We start from the raw sequence: 16,257 nt of genomic DNA, 5'->3' as shown, positions 1-16,257 counted from the left end.
AAGTTACTAAAGTTAAATACCACATAAATCATAGAAAACTAAATCTGGAAGAAATTTTATGAAGTGATCATTTTCAGGAATGTGTACCCGGCAAGTCTAAAAGTAAAACATCAAAGACAGATGGCAGTCTACCTATATAAAGATCACCAGGGACTGTGATTCTCTCCCTTCCTTGGTAACTTCTTCTAGTGTGGTCTTATCCTTAGAATCAAGTTCATCTTGATATATGGCTTCTTGAAAAGGAAGTTTATTTTCTCTTGTGTGGCTGATTGGTCATCTGTGAAGGCAAAACATTTGGTGTAAATTCTTCTCTCTAATCTCTCTCAGGATTTACAGTGGAACCAAGGGCACTGGCAACATATGAACCATAACAAAATCCTCAGGTTTCCATCTGCCCAAAGCAGATTTGTAGCATCTATGTCCAGGAGGCTTTCCCACTCAAATGCATCGCCTCTGGATTATTTCTTTCACATCATTTTTAAAATGAGTTTTAATGGTACCATTAAAAAATCTCTACCCTAGATATATATCATCACCATCACTCCATCCCCGTGATCATTTTCTATTTAGATAAAAATCACATCATATACAAAACAAGCCTATACACATTTTTGAGAAAATCTATGAGAGAATTTTGATATCTGCCCACATCCAGGAGAGAAATTATGGGAGAGAAGGGTACTGGGAGGATGGGCACCTGGATAGATTCACTAACTTCTGTACAATTATTAGGAATGGTGAAGAAATAAGAACTTAATGCATTTATGAAGCCCCTATTATACAACAGGCACTATACTGAACAGTTTAAAAATATTAGCTTATTTGATCCTCACAATAACCCTGGGAGATATTATTGTCCTTAGTTTACTGTTGGGGAAACTGAGGCAAACAGATGTTAAGTGACTTTCCAAGGTCATAGAGCTAGTAAATATCTAAGACAAAATTCAAACACAAGTCTTTCTAATTCCAGTGCTCTAACCAATGTACTACCTAGCTGGGTGGGAAGACTAGATCAGTTTCAGAAATTGAAACAGATACTGGAAGATGTGGAGTGAGGTGGCATATAAAGAACTCTATACATACACATATTTATCCTTCCTTTTAATACTAGGCATTTTTCCCTAACAAAAGTCATATGAAAAATGAAGTGTATATATGTTCAGAATATTAATTGATACAATATTTAGCAGATAACATATTTCGCTTTTTGTAAAGTAGCAACTACAAATGAAAAGGCTTCTGAGTATGAATCTCTTTTGTTATATGTCCAAATTATTTTCCTTTTTAAAGAGGTAAATTGAGAGCAAAGAAAGACCTCTTCAATAAGACAAGCCAGAGAAACACAGGGAATTTTTTAGTTTATTTTTTCATTTTCTTTCTGGGGACATGGGTTGGGGAGAAGTCAAGCATCTTATTTTTACCTTTTCAGAAAAAGGGAAAAAATCTCTGTGGAAAAAAAAAATGGAAATACCTACTGTATATTATGTAGATACTATTGTTATGGAAATTTAAGACTCAGAAATTATTTGTCAAATATTTCTCTCTCATTTTTTTTCATCCAAAGGGGTTTTGCTATTGATTTTTTTGGCAGTTGACAAACATTTATTAAATACCTTCTATTTGATTAAAAAAAAATTCTTTCCATGGTTACATGATTCCTGTTGTCTCCCTCCCCTCTTCATTCCCCCTCCTGGTCTTGACAAGCAATTTCACTTGATTATATATGTATTATTACTCAAAACCTACTTCCGTATTATTCATTTATGTAATAGTGTAATCTTTTAAACCAAAACCCCAAATAATATACCCATATAAACAAGTTATAAAACATATATATATGTATATATATATATATATTCTGCATTTCTATTGCCACAGTTCTTTCTCATAAGTCCCTCAGGATCATCTTGGATCATTGTATTGCTATTAGAAGCAGTCTTTTACATTTGATCATCCCACCATGTTTTAGTTACTATGTATAATGTTCCCCAGATTCTTTTTATTTCACTCTGAATCATTTGATTTAGGTCTTTCCAGTTCTTAAAGAAATCACCCAGTTTATCATTCCTTATATCACACTAGTAGAGGTTTTGCTATTGAGATAGCCAGATATCATCAATTATTCCACATTTGTCATTGTGTTAGAAAGGGGAAAATTTTATGAATAACTTAATTCCTTATCTGATACCTTTAAAGACCTGTAGGCTACTGCCAAATGTTTCCTCTAGGTCAGTGATGGGCAAACTTTTTAAAGAGGGAGACAAAGGAAAAGAAATGCTCATCTGTCAATCTGTTTCTAAGGCAAAGCTTTTTAAATTTCATCGTATTGTATCCTACTCATTGTATTCCTCAGATTAGGAATAATGTTGCACAACCGGATAGGACATTTCAGGGGGCCTCATCTGGCCCCAAGGCTGTAGTTTGCGCATCACTGCTCTAGGTGATAATCTTAACAATTTAAGATTTAAAAATCAAGAGAAATTAGAAAGCCCCACTTGGAGATACTTCATGGAGTACAGGCATTCTGAAATATGAGGGTACAGGGCAATTTAAAGAGTATATCTATAGTAAATTTGCATAGAAAAATGGACTTACTGTGAGAAACAACCACCACCAATACCATCACCACAACAATCATACCTAGTATTTACATAATGCTTTCAAACTTACAAAGCTCTTTATACTGTTTGACCTCACAACAATACTATAAGGTAAATGCTATGGTTATCCTTGTTTATCAAAATATGAAACTGAGACTGAGAGATTAAGTGGCTCACCCATGATCAAATAACTAGAAGGGCTTGAGGGAGGATTCAAAGTCAAGTCTTTCTGACTCTAGTCCAGTGCTCTTACTACTACAATACATCCTTTAAGTATTGTTTATTTTTGAATCCCAAGGTTTATTTTAGTAATGTATAGAGTGTCCTGAATCCTTGAAAATTATGGGCAAAAGTAAAATTTCATTTTTTTGTAATTAAAAGGTAAAGATGAAATTTAACAGTACTATAGAGAAAGAGTGTGACATTCATGTGTAGGATGATTCACATTTTCCAAGGGCTTGTTCCTGTATGGCTTGAAAGGAGGCAGAATAGACATTTCTATCCTCTTCTCACTCTACCTTCTCAAAGAGATTCTTTCGTTACTGGCAGAAGGGAAAGCAAGATATTGGGACCAAAGGCTACCACTCTGCTCTCCTCAGCAAAAGAGATTGCTGGACTAGAAGAATATCTATCTGCTCTCTTCAGTATTGTTTATCTAAGGGATATGATCAGGTTTCACCTAACTTTTGATTGTTTTATCATTTCTAATAAAAAAAAAAGAAAATACCAAGCTTCACCCCTTTTGTTCCAAATAACAGTTTCACAGTGAACACAAATAACAAATAACAAAGAAAACCATTTATTCAGATGCAAGAAAACAGGAATCAGAGATAGTATACATAAAAGAGAATATATATCAGATAATACATAATGATGGAGCTTTCCTATTGGTGGTGAGGTAACCTAGTTTAATTAAAAGATAGAATCCTGGATATTAACCAAGGGAAAACTCCTCAGAGAATCTTGAGTGGCATGTTCTGTTTATGGACACTTGCCTAATCATCTTCCTAGAGTTTTTTTCCTTTACAAACTTAAAGGGGATTGGATGCTTCCATCTTTTCTTTCAAACTCAGAAGCCATGGTGGAGACTCCATAGTCAAAGAAGACTTGAAGATTGACCAGTCCCATGAAGACTGCCCTTGAGGAGGCCTGAAATAGGTAGAATTGACAACACTTGAGCTCTTGCCTTTCTTTAACATTCCTTATGTAGGGCAAAACATTTACCTTCACCAATGGAATAATTCATACTATGACAATGTAAAAATGAACAATTTAAAAAACTCAGGAGTTCTAACCAACATATTGTTTAAAGGTGATGCTAAAAGAACTATGATAAAGAATGTTACCCATTTAAAGAAAGGTAATGGAGCAAATATGTAGAATGAGATATACATTGTTGGACAAAGAAAGGGTTAAGATTTAGTAGGTCATATAGACATAAAGGACACATTTGTAGAAAAAGAAAAAGAATGCTTAAACTATTAAAAAATTTTTTATAATACCATTTAAACCAGTGATTCCCAAAGTGGGCACCAGCGCCCCCTGGTGGGTGCTGCAGTGATCCAGGAGAGTGGTGATGGCCACAGGTGCATTTATCTTTCCTATTAATTGCTATTAAAATTAAAAAAAAATTAATTTTCAAGGGTGCTAAGTAATATTTTTTTCTGGAAAGGGGGCAGTAGGCCAAAAAAGTTTGGGAACCACTGATTTAAACAATATCATATAAGACAGCATATTATATGTAAAACTGACTGAACATATATATATATATATTAACATCTGTTAAGCTCCTGCTATGTGCCTTATGAGATAGAAAATAGAGAAATAGATGAGTTCCTAGAATAATCAGAAGTACTGTTTGTTTTCTTTTGGAACTATTAAGTGATTGGGAGAAGAGAGATAATGAAGGAGATATTCTATTGATTCTGTGTAATGCAGAAAAAGAAATATAATGACAAATATGGCACAAAATAGTATATTCTCCACAAAATCCACCATCAGGGATATTATTATCCCTGATGACAGATAAAGAAATTATATATCTCCTATTATCAATAAAGAGACTATAGGTACTGAGTGTTGCATACTTTGAAAGAAAAGATCATGTCATAGATTGGCATTGCTTGCAAAAAGTCAATAAAATCTTTTTTTTTTTTAACCCTTAACTTCTGTGTATTGGCTGATAGGTGGAAGAGTGGTAAGGGTGGGCAATGGGGGTCAAGTGACTTGCCTAGGGTCACACAGCTGGGAAGTATCTAAGACCAGATTTGAGCCTGGCTCTCAATCCACTGAGCTATCCAGCTGCCCCAATAAAATTTTTTTACAGAGATCATTAGTGACTTAAGAGAGCACTTTCAGAAGAATAATATGTGCAAAAGCCAGATTACAAAATTTCATGAAGTTGATCAACAATGGGAAAATAAAGGTAATGGATGTTTAACTAAATTTCTAATTTTATTTTCCATCCCTTTCATCATTTTAATGGCTTGACTCTTTTAAACTTTATCACAATTAAAAAAAATCTCTAGCCCCAAACAGGACTACTTTAATAACATTTCTTCATTTCTAACATTGTTGTGGTCCACTTTGATCCATAGATCTTTTTTTCTGTAATTCTTGTGCCTTTTAAAAATTTAGTTCTGAAGAGTTCACTCACTTCATATTACATACTTGATATAGATGAAACATTCTGTTAATTTTGTATGTTTTCTAATTGCTAGAAATTATGACACACTTAGTGTTGCCTAAAAAGGTAATAAACAAGAACATACAAATTGATGAAGAATTCACAAGCCTTTTCAATATGATGCTGTCCTCTCATCATAAATGGGTAGCCTAGAAATATGATATTAAATATTATTTAATGGAAGTAAAATCATTCCTACTAAACAGACTTCATGAATGCATAGAACAAAGATTCCCCAAAAAGCATTTCTTTCATTACTAATATTACCTTTAATGGCTTCTCTGACTATAAGTTAGTACAAAAAAACTTCTTATCAGCAGCTTAATGTTTTTAGGCTTTCATACAAATCGTACACCATCCACTTTCTCATAAAAGTCAGTTGATATATACGAAATTTCTTAAATGATAGAGATAAAATTTTATTTAGAGAGGCATTTCCAAAAATATTCCTTTAATTATAGGTTTTGTAGGCTATTTGAAAATTTGAAGCCCATTTATCACTTTTTGTTCTTCCTCAAACACAATTTAGTTTTCACTCTTCTAAAACTGGTCACTGTTACAAAGACTATTTCCTGTGTATTTTTGAAATGCTAAATCATGAATATATTGTCAAGGAAAAGAAAGGAAGAAAGGATAAAAAAGAATAAGTAAATTAAGATGCTGAAGTTACTGTTTAGAAAGCAACTCAGGATTTAACTAGATCCAGACACTGGAAGATTCTAAGAACCTGAATTCCTGTTTTTAAATGGCTTAATTCTAACATATTCTAGTTTCCATCGTTATATTATTATTGTCTCTTGATTGAATAACTAAATAGAAATGATATGAGAAGTGATCAGGTTGTCCCTCCATACAGTGTCTTTAATGACACAAGTAATAAGATAGTCCAGATGATTTGAGACTTCAAATCATGGACCAACACAACCCTAAAAGAATTACCATTTCAGATCACTAAATCCGTGGTTATTTCAAATGGGGTCTTATATATTGCCAAAGAAGACTTTGCTATGGAATTGAGAGGAAAGATATTCTCAAAAAAGAATTTAGAGGAGCAGGAAAGAAGAAAGCAAAATAAAGGAAACAGAATCAGCTGCGACTAAACAATGTAAAAAAATGCACAATAACAAAAGAAAATTAAATGCTACCTAATTATAATGACTGAGTTTAATCAAGAACATAAAAGTAGTAGTGAAACTCCTTATTGTCTTTGTAATGGTGGAGAACTGTGAAGGTTGAAACATAATATATATTATCAAATTTCATTACTTGGTTAGTTTGGTTGTGCTGCTTTTTTTAAATACCTTTTTTTGTTGTTGTTTAAATAAAGGCTTAATTAAATACATCTCTAAGTGAAAAAGGAAGTGGGCCATTCTTTTATCAGGAATGAATCAATAACAGATCCTAACTTTGAGAAACGCTGCTAACCTCATGATTTCTGGAGCACTCTGTTACTCCCTTTTGTATATTCAAGCATGCAGTTTGGACTGGGCCCAGTCCTGTCCAGGAGAGCCCGATCTCTGAAAAGAGTGGGCTAGATTTCCATTACTCATGAACTGTTTAAGTCTCCCAGACAGGTGTTCCAGAATTATTTCCTTTATGGGCAGATTCAAACAAGAGGACAATGAAAATGTGTATTCAATGTACAAAATGATTCAAAAAGGTACAAAAAGAATGAGATAGGAAAGTTGTTCCCACATACAAAAGAAATGCTAAATATAGGTCACTAATAAAAAAAAATTAACAAAATCATATCAGATGTACTATCAATGGGATTCAATAACAACATCACTATTATATCAATAATTTGAAGCTATTACATAAACATCATCAGAATGTACAGCAATTGCAGGTCAACCAATATTTTTCATTTTATCTTAGCTTTACATTGGTTGAACAAATCTTGCTATCTTATCCGTCTTCTGGTAAAATGGCCAGTCTTAGTCCAGTCTTCTTGTTTGATAGCTACTCTTCCCAAAAGCATTGAAATAGTTATCTAGAACTCCTTCCTTCCTATAAGCTTGCTCCTGCCATATTAGGAATCAGTTTTTCTCACTGGACTCAATCCTTCAGGACATTAATTCATAATGAGGTCACTTCCAAGCCTGGAGATGTCCATTTTGAACTCAATCTTTCTTAGGCAAAAACATGGCACATTGTTTATTTTATTTTTTACAGATTACATATTAATACAATTTTCTTTCTTTTTTAAAAAAGTTATTTTTCTCAAGATTACACAGTGTTGCAATTTTCAATAATTGTCTGACATTTTACTATCTATGTTCTCTCCCTCCCTCCTACCCTGCCTCTTCCCCAAGATGGCAGGTATTATGTATTATAATTTTACTAATAATAACATACATACACTTATAATACTAGATAATTAGCTTCATTAAGTATAATACATATATGTGAATTATATATTTATCATGTTGTGAAAGAAGACACATATCCCCAAGATGGCAGGGAATATGATATAGGTCGTACATATGTTCTTATATAATACATATTTCCATGCTTATCATGTTATGAAAGTTACATATTGCTCACACTAGAGAAAAATTCATGAAGGAAATAAATTGAAGATTTTTTTTCAATCTGAATTCAGACTTCATCAATTCTTTCTATAGCAATGGATATCCTTATTTGTCATGAGTTTCTTAGAGTTGTATCAGATCCTTTCATTGTTCATAAGAGTTGTCTTTCACAGTTGATCATCATACTTCTTTGTTGTTACCATGTACAATGTTCTCCTGGTACTGTTTACTTCAGCTTGGCATCATTTCATACAACTTTTTTTTAGCTTTTTTATGATAATCTTGTTTGTCATTTTTCATAGCACAATAGTATTCCATTATAATCAGTCTGAAATCATAATTACAACCTTTACATTTTTAACTCTGGCCAAAACATAGTAGTCTGTTCTAGCCATTTACTTTTTCTCTGTGGTTGTCTCCTTGCTGTAAATATGTTTCTTTTAGATAGCATACTGTGGAATTCTGGCTTTTAATCCAATTTGCTATCCATTTCCATTTTAGGGATGAATTCATTCCATTCACTTCTATAGTTATGACTATTAATTGTATTTCCCTACATCTTATTTTCCCCCTATTTATCCTTCTCTTCCTTTCCATTCAGCTTTTCCTTGGTCATAAATATTTTTTTTGCTGACTACCACCTCCTCAATTTCTCTCTCCCTTTAGTCTATTCCCGCTCTCCTTTTTTCTTCCCTATATGGTAAAATGGGTTTTTATAGATAACCACATGCAGATATTGTTCCAATTTTGCATTAGTTTTGATGACTAAGGTTCAAGAATTGTCCACTACCCCCTATCTTCCCTTCCACTGTATTTATTCTTAAATGCATCCTCATGTTTGATTATTTACTCTAATTTTTTCTCCTTTTGTATTTTATAAGTGTATTCATCTTTCTTAATGCTTGATTTTGATTTGTTTGTTATTGTTATTTGTTTTTGGATGTCATCTGATCTCTCTCAACTTACCCTCTGCTTTCTGTCTTTGTATTTCTTTGCCTTTTCAATCCCTTAATAGTGATGGAGTTCTTAAGTTTCTTCTATACATTAAGTATCTTTAGAAATTTAGGTACCTTAGGTACTTCAAGTATAATAGATATATTCAGTATCTTAGTTATTACCTTATGTAGGAATTTAGTTTAACTCCATCATTTCCTTAATTGTCATAAGTATCTTAGGTACTTTAAGTGCTTCTTATATCATATATAACTTGTTTCCTAATTAATCCTTTCCAGTGTGATCAGTTTAACAGCCATTGAGTACTTTGTGTTTTTTCTTTTTACACTTCCCTTGAATGCTGAATATGATAATTGAATTTTCTCTTCAGCTATTGTTGTTTCATCAGGAATGCCTGGAAATCTTCTATTTCATTAAATGTGTGTTTCTTTCCCTGGAGTATTATACTCAGTTTCACTACATCAATGATTATTGGTTGTAGTCTAGGTTATTTTTGTTTTGTGTAATATCAGATTCCACAACTTTGAGTTCTTTAATGTAGAAGTTCCTCGTTCCTGTGTAGTTCTGACTGTGGTTCCATAATACTTGGACTTTTTTGTTTTTATGACTGCTTGCAGTATTTTCTTTGTGGCCTAGGAATTCTTGAATTTGTCTATAATAGCCCTGGGATTGTTAAATTTGGGATCTCTTTCTTGTGCTGATTGATGGATTCTTTCAAGTCCTACTTCCCCCTCTTGTCCAAGAATATTAGGGCAGTTCTCCCTGATAATTTCTAACAATATGGTTTCCAGGCTCTTTTTTATCATGCATTAACTCATAGATTATCTCTCCTGAATCTATTTTCCAAACCAGTTTTTTTTTTCCAGTGTGATATTTCAGCTTGTCTTCTATATGTTTATTCTTTTAAATTTCTTTTGTTTTCTGATATCTTTTGGAGTTATTAGCTTGCATTTGTCTAATTCTAATTTTTAGGAAGCCATTTTCTTCTTTGAGCCTTTGTGTTCCCTCTTTTAGAGTATTTTTTCCCCTATTTGAGATTTTGTATTTCTTTTTTGAGGAATCAGTTTTCTTTAGTGGATTTTACTCTAAGTTTTTGATTTTTTATCATTTTCTTTTCTAATTTTTCTTCTAAGTCTCTTTTTTCTGATCCTCTTTTGGAACTATTCTAGGAGTTCATTTTGAGCCCAACATCCTTAAGATCATATTTGCATTTGAAGGTCATACATTTTCATTTTTTGCATTGCTATAAGTTCTAAGTTTAAATTTTTATCTTCCCTTCTGTTCAAATAGCCTTCCAAGTTCAGGCCCTTTTTGTGTCTCTTGCTCATTTTGGGACATGGGGGTGCTTTTTATAATCTTGCCTATATGTTTAAACCTAGCTCCTCTTCTAGGATGGAGAGAATACTATTCCTTGGTTCCCATGGGTGCCACACACAGTAGATTTGGGAGGATTCCACTTCTCAGTTGCTAGCTCCCAATGGTGTTGCAAGTGTTGGGGTTTTTAATACTATTTTCAACAACTGTTTTTTGACATTTTATAATCCATGTTCATTCTTTCACTTCCACTCCCACTCCCTCCTCCCCCTGATGGGAGGTTCTATGTTTTATAATATTACTAATAACACATATATACATAACATATGTAATTAATATTTTGAAGTATAATAAATATGTGTATATTATAGGATATATTTCTATATTCATTATATTATGAAAGAAGACATATCACTTTTATTAGACAAAAATTCATGGAAGAAATGAAGTGAAGAATGGCATGCCTCAATAGGCTTTCAATTTCTATTACTTCTTTTTATGTCAGTCTATCTCCTTTTTTTGGTCATAAATCCTTTGGATTTATCCTGGATCTTAATTGTTGATATTAGTTAAGTCATTCACAGATGATCATCATGCAGTATTGCTGTTACTTTGTACAGCATTCTCTTGGTTCTTCTCACTTTGCTTTGCATCTCACTTCATATAACTCTTTTCAGGTTTTGTTTTATTTTGTGGTCCTCTTGTTCATCATTTCTTGTGGCACAATTACAATCACATACCATAATTCATTCAGTGATTCTCCAATTGTTGAATGTCCCTTCAGTTTCCACTTCTTTGCCACCACAAAAAAGAGATATTTTCTTATTTGAGTCTTTTTACTTCCTTTATAAGAGAGTTATTTTCCTATTTGAAATTTTGTAATTTTTTTAGGGATCTGTTTCCTTTGGTGGATTTCTTTCATCTTTTTCTTTTTTCTTGGTACAGATAGGTCCCTTTCCCCTGTCTTCGATTTTTTGGGATACTGACCTACTAGGGGTATTGCTGGGTCAAGGGGGATGGTAGGACACATGTTTTATTTTTTATTTTTATTTTAGAATTTAATTAATTAATTAATTTAGAATATTTTTCCATGGTTACATGATTCATGTTCTTTGTGTCCCCTCTTCCCTTCTTGCTCCCTGAGCTGACAAGTAATTCTACTGGGTTATACATGTATCATTGTTCAAAACCCACTTCTATATTATTAATATTTGCAATAGAGTGATCATTTAAAGTCAACATCCTCAATCATATATCCATCAAACCATGTGATCAATCATATGTTTTTCTTCTGTGTTTCTACTTCCAAAGTTCTTTCTCTAGATGTGAATAAATTCTTTCTCATAAGTCCCTCAGAGGACACTTGTTCTAGATACCATATGTTCATGACTCTATGGAGGATGATGGTAAGGTGATGAAGTTGAAGAGGAGTGAAAACCACTATGACCCTATGGAACTCTCAGAAAGCACACTGAAACAATCATAATACATGTCACAGGTGATGGAAAGAAAGAGACCATGAAAGTCTCTCAAAATTAATCCCATGTGTCTGGGAAAAGGGCCTCACAAAACTTTTACATGTGTGTCTAGGTCTTGGAATGAAAGTTTTGAGCATAATTTTTGAGATGACCCTCATTATAGAATGGATTTTTAAAGAGATACATTCTTTCTTTCTGCAAGAAATTAAAAGAATGCCTCTAGTCCTATGGCAGGGGTATGCTGTTAGCCAACTCATACTAGCTCCTGACAGCCGATTGTTAAATTTTGAGTATGGGCATTTACATTTTGGAAACCAGCAAATGTTACAAGTTATAACTTGCTTCATTGTGTTTTTTATGTCATTTTAAGAATGTGTTGAAAAATGTTAATGATGCATATTAAATTTTAAAAGTATGTCAAAAGTACATTTTCACCCCCAAAGAACTGATTTTTAAACATGTATGAACATATTCTGAAAGTCTTAGAAAAAAGACATCAATGAGAAATCATGAAAGAATTATTACTTTCGCTAATGGAGAAGCAATAGCTTTGATGCAATGTTGTACACATTGGGAAATGTATCTTGCTTTCATTACCAGTAGATTATCCTAAGCAAAGAACTAATTATGTTTTATTGTGTGATCATTCACCAGGAAAGGTACTTTCTGAATTATCCCTTCTCTGTTGTTAAACTAAAGCAACAACATAAATATAATCTCAAGAATATTTTCCCTTTATGTGTCTGGGATGAACATATATTTATTGAAAAGGAAATTATGTATGAGGTATTGGAATCAAATTTTGACTTTAGATTTTTAAATTTAGTTTCTTTTTATAATGGATATAGGAAAAAACCCAATAGGAATTGCACCTTAAAGCAGAAGGTGACTCTCACAGAGAAATATATACATATGTACACATTTACATATTTGCACAGATGTTTTTAATGCAGTAGGGATAGATTGAAGCACAGTTCCTGGAGTGCTTTGTATGTGCCATTTGTATAAAAAGAAGTTAAATGTACTGATTAGTATGATAAATAAAGGTAAGTTTTTGTAAAAATAAAACAAACAGACAAAAAACTTGTCCTGATTATTCTGAGGAAAACACATGGCACATGACTGGATTTTGGCCCTCTAAGATGAAAAGCCAATCCATTTCTTATCCTCTTGGATCTATGATGGTGGTAGGGGATATTTTAATTAAGTAGATTGACAAGTAAACTTAGAGAACTGGTGTACTTAGTGGATCTAAAAAAGTAGTCAGACCATCTAGGATCACTTCAAATTGATAATTGATGTATTTGAAACTTTCCCTAGATAGGCAGGGAAGTGGCTCCAGTACCTTTCCTACAACCTGGAATAATGGTGGCTGGATGCACAAGGAAAATGTAACACCTACCTACACCAGGCAAGTTTTAGACTGGATTTTCACCCATTGACTGGCTCTTTAGTTTTGTTTTTGAGTATAGGTGACTGAATAAAAGCCCTGAGATGGTATTTACCATCCTTGGAGACACTACTGTATATTCAAGAGCTTGTGAACACTTGGGCTTCAGTCAGTAAGGCCTTCCCTTTGAATACTGACCCTGGATTGCTCTTTGTGTCTGAGGTAGGAAGGATCTTCTTTTTTTCTAAGCAGAGTTCATTTTGGAGTATATCCTCAGTGCCCCTGGCTTTAGGTAGTACTTTAAAGTCACCTGTAGACGAGAAGTGTCCACAGGGCTGGGGAGGTGGTCCCAAGGTTTTCTTGAAGTTGATAGGCTAGGGCTTAGGAAATTACAGAGGCTGGGAATCCTGGGATGTTTGGGAAGGAGGAAGGGAGAATGGAGGAAAGGAAAGTATTTCAGAAGCTGAATAACAAGGAGGGGAATCCATAGAGGATGGCCCTTCCCTGCTTCCTCTGTCACCAAGCTTAAGCATCATTGTCCTTATCCCTGTGTCCACAGGGGTGTCCACAGGGCCAGTATTCTGCTGCATTGGGCTCCAGGGGACTTGGGCCAAGGGGCATTGTTCTGGACCAGAGGGATGCCAAAGTGAGGGAAGAAGGAAGTAACAGTGAAGGATGGGATCAGTGAGGAGGAGTCAGAGTCTAAAGAACCTGAGCTGAAGAAGATTAAGAAGGGTGCAAAAGATAAGGAGGCAGCAGGGGAAGGATCTGTCTTGCATTAGGACCCCCCCACCCCACCCTCAGACAAGAAAACCTCACCTAAGTGGCAAATCTTCTACCCTCCAGATTTGCTCTTGGAATGTGAATGGGCTCTGGGCCTGGATCAAGAAAAAGTTTGGATGTGAAGAGGAGCATTATCAGAGGGTCAAGTGACAATGGCTGAGTCTGAGGCATTTGTGGGGTGACAGTCTATGTGCTCAAAGCAGGGTAGGAGGCTGCTTAGTCTGGAATACCGACAACAATGGGATGAAGCATTTCACAAGTTTTTGAAAGGGCTAAATGCCAAAAAGCCACTTGAGCTCTGTGGAGACCTCACTGTGGTCCATGAGGAGACTGACTTGCACAATCCCAAAGGGAAAAAGAAAAACACAGGTTTTACTCCACAGGAAAGACAAGGTTTTGGAGAGCTACTCTAGGACTGATAGTTTCTGTCATCTCTATCCAGAAGCAGCTTATGCTTACACTTTTGGAGACTACATGATGAATGCCTGAGCCAAGAATGTTGGCTGGGGTGGCCTGGGTGATAGCAAGATTCAGTCCAAAGCCCTAGGTAGTGACCACTGTCCCATCACCCTCTTGCTGGCATTGTATTTTGATTTAAACTAGGTTTTTCAGTTTCCAGAAATCCAAGACTGTTTCTTTAATTTTGAGAATCATTGACTCCTTTTGAAATATCTCTTTGAGCATAAAGAACTGTAGAGGTTAAAAAAATGATCCTAGAAAATATCTCAATGCTTTCTGGGGAGTCACTGACCAGAGGATTTGGAAAAAAAAATCATGGATCCAAAGGAAACTATTTGAGTAGTATTCAATTGAATTGAAATATAAATTGCCAGTTGAGGAGTCCTGAAAATTCTTTTATGTTTTGATGGATTAAAAATTAACCTCCTGGAAGAATATAGCCATAGTTAGATTATTTCTTATGTTCAACTGTTGAAAGATATAAATAGTTTTCTGTACCTGATTTATATTTGCACATTGAACATCTTTCTACCCCAAAGCTCTATACTTTAGGCATCAATCAAGAACATAATTCTCCTTTCTAAAGAACCAGGTTCTAACAAGATTGAACCCAGTATGTATATATGAGTGGGGCCTCCTTAAATGTAGAAACAGAAAGGGCAAGTAGTTTGAGCTCTCCATGTCCAAATGGAAGTTTATCTCTCTTTTTCTCCCTGCCTTTCTCTGACTCTGACTCTGTCTCTATCTATGTCTCTGCCTCTGCCTCTGTCTCTCTCTCACTCTCTCTCTTCATCTCTGTCTGTCTGTCCTTTTCTCTCTCTCCCCGCCTCCCTCCTGTCATTGGATGATATTCATCTTCTTGCTGTTTCCTGAAAATGATACCACACATTCTATACCTTTTACCCAACTTTCCAGAACGTTTTCCTCCCTCGTCTCTGTCTTATGGTTTTCCCAGATTACTTTAATATTCAACTCAAGTGGTACCTTCCCCAGACGCCACCATCCTATTAGTGCTTTTGGTGCCTTTCCTTTGAGAATGAGATTACCTACAATTCACAGCACATACAAATACATATATACATAAATATATACACATAACATACAATTCCCATATATTTTGTATATATATATATACACACACATATACACAATTTATTACATACATACACAACTTACTGTATACACATTTATAATGTGAATGGTTGTTTATATATCATTTTCCCATTAGAATGGTAGCTCTTTGATGGTAGGTAATGTTTGCTTTTCTTTTTATTACCCATTGATTAACACATTGCCTGACACATAGGAGGCATTTAATAAATGTGAACTTGACTTGGTGATGGCTAATAAAGAAGCTGGTGGAGCTATACATTCCCCACATACTTTCAAGCTAGTTTATTTTGATATAGAATTTCTCTCATATACCTTATATTAAACACATGAATTACTTTGATGCTGAGGAACAATGTTTCTGAAAAGACAAAGAAAACAGACTTTCTTCGCTTAACCTGGATTTTCACACCCAGTCATTAAGCAGGTATACTTGCCTAGATGTAACCTCACCGTTTAATTGCCTTTAAGCAGGTTATTCATCTGGCAGCAGATATAGACAGCAAGGGAAAGAAGAAGGGAAAAATCATTAGAATAAAAAACAATTCATTCTTAAAGAAAAAAAATAAGACACATAGTGAGGTTAGGATGTAAAGTCTATCAGGTTATAAATCTAACACTTGACATTGGGCACATCATCCTAGTAGCTGGAATTTCTCAAATATTGATAGGAATTTTTTGGACACATTGAATCTCTTGCCAGCAGCACAAAAAGATTATTGAGTGAACAGTGCCCTCTGTGTGTGCAGACTCTAAAAGGTGTCAGACTATACCTCATGGCATTTAGAGCTCTTCCTCCCCACCCCAAAATCAAATAAATTCGTTTGTGTTTGCTAAGAGGTTCCAAAGGGAAAAAATAAATCTGCCAATAGAGGACATACTGTAATTAGTCCCTCTAATGGAAAAGTAGGGTCTGATTAAGAATGTGTCTCTAATGCACTCTAGAGTT

The 16,257-nt window shown here is 34.4% G+C and overlaps 1 pseudogene; it reads left to right on the top strand.

Annotated features, from left to right (window-relative positions):
- Positions 1-14,342, top strand: part of LOC123252284 — a 41,248-nt pseudogene extending 26,906 nt beyond the window's left edge.
- Positions 14,343-16,257: the final 1,915 nt, after the last annotated feature.

Source organism: Gracilinanus agilis, chromosome 6, assembly GCF_016433145.1.
Source record: "Gracilinanus agilis isolate LMUSP501 chromosome 6, AgileGrace, whole genome shotgun sequence".
In the NCBI taxonomy this organism is placed as follows: Eukaryota; Metazoa; Chordata; class Mammalia; order Didelphimorphia; family Didelphidae; genus Gracilinanus; species Gracilinanus agilis.
The sequence above is the reverse complement of the archived record's forward strand: the minus strand, read 5'-3'. Positions and strand labels throughout refer to the sequence as shown.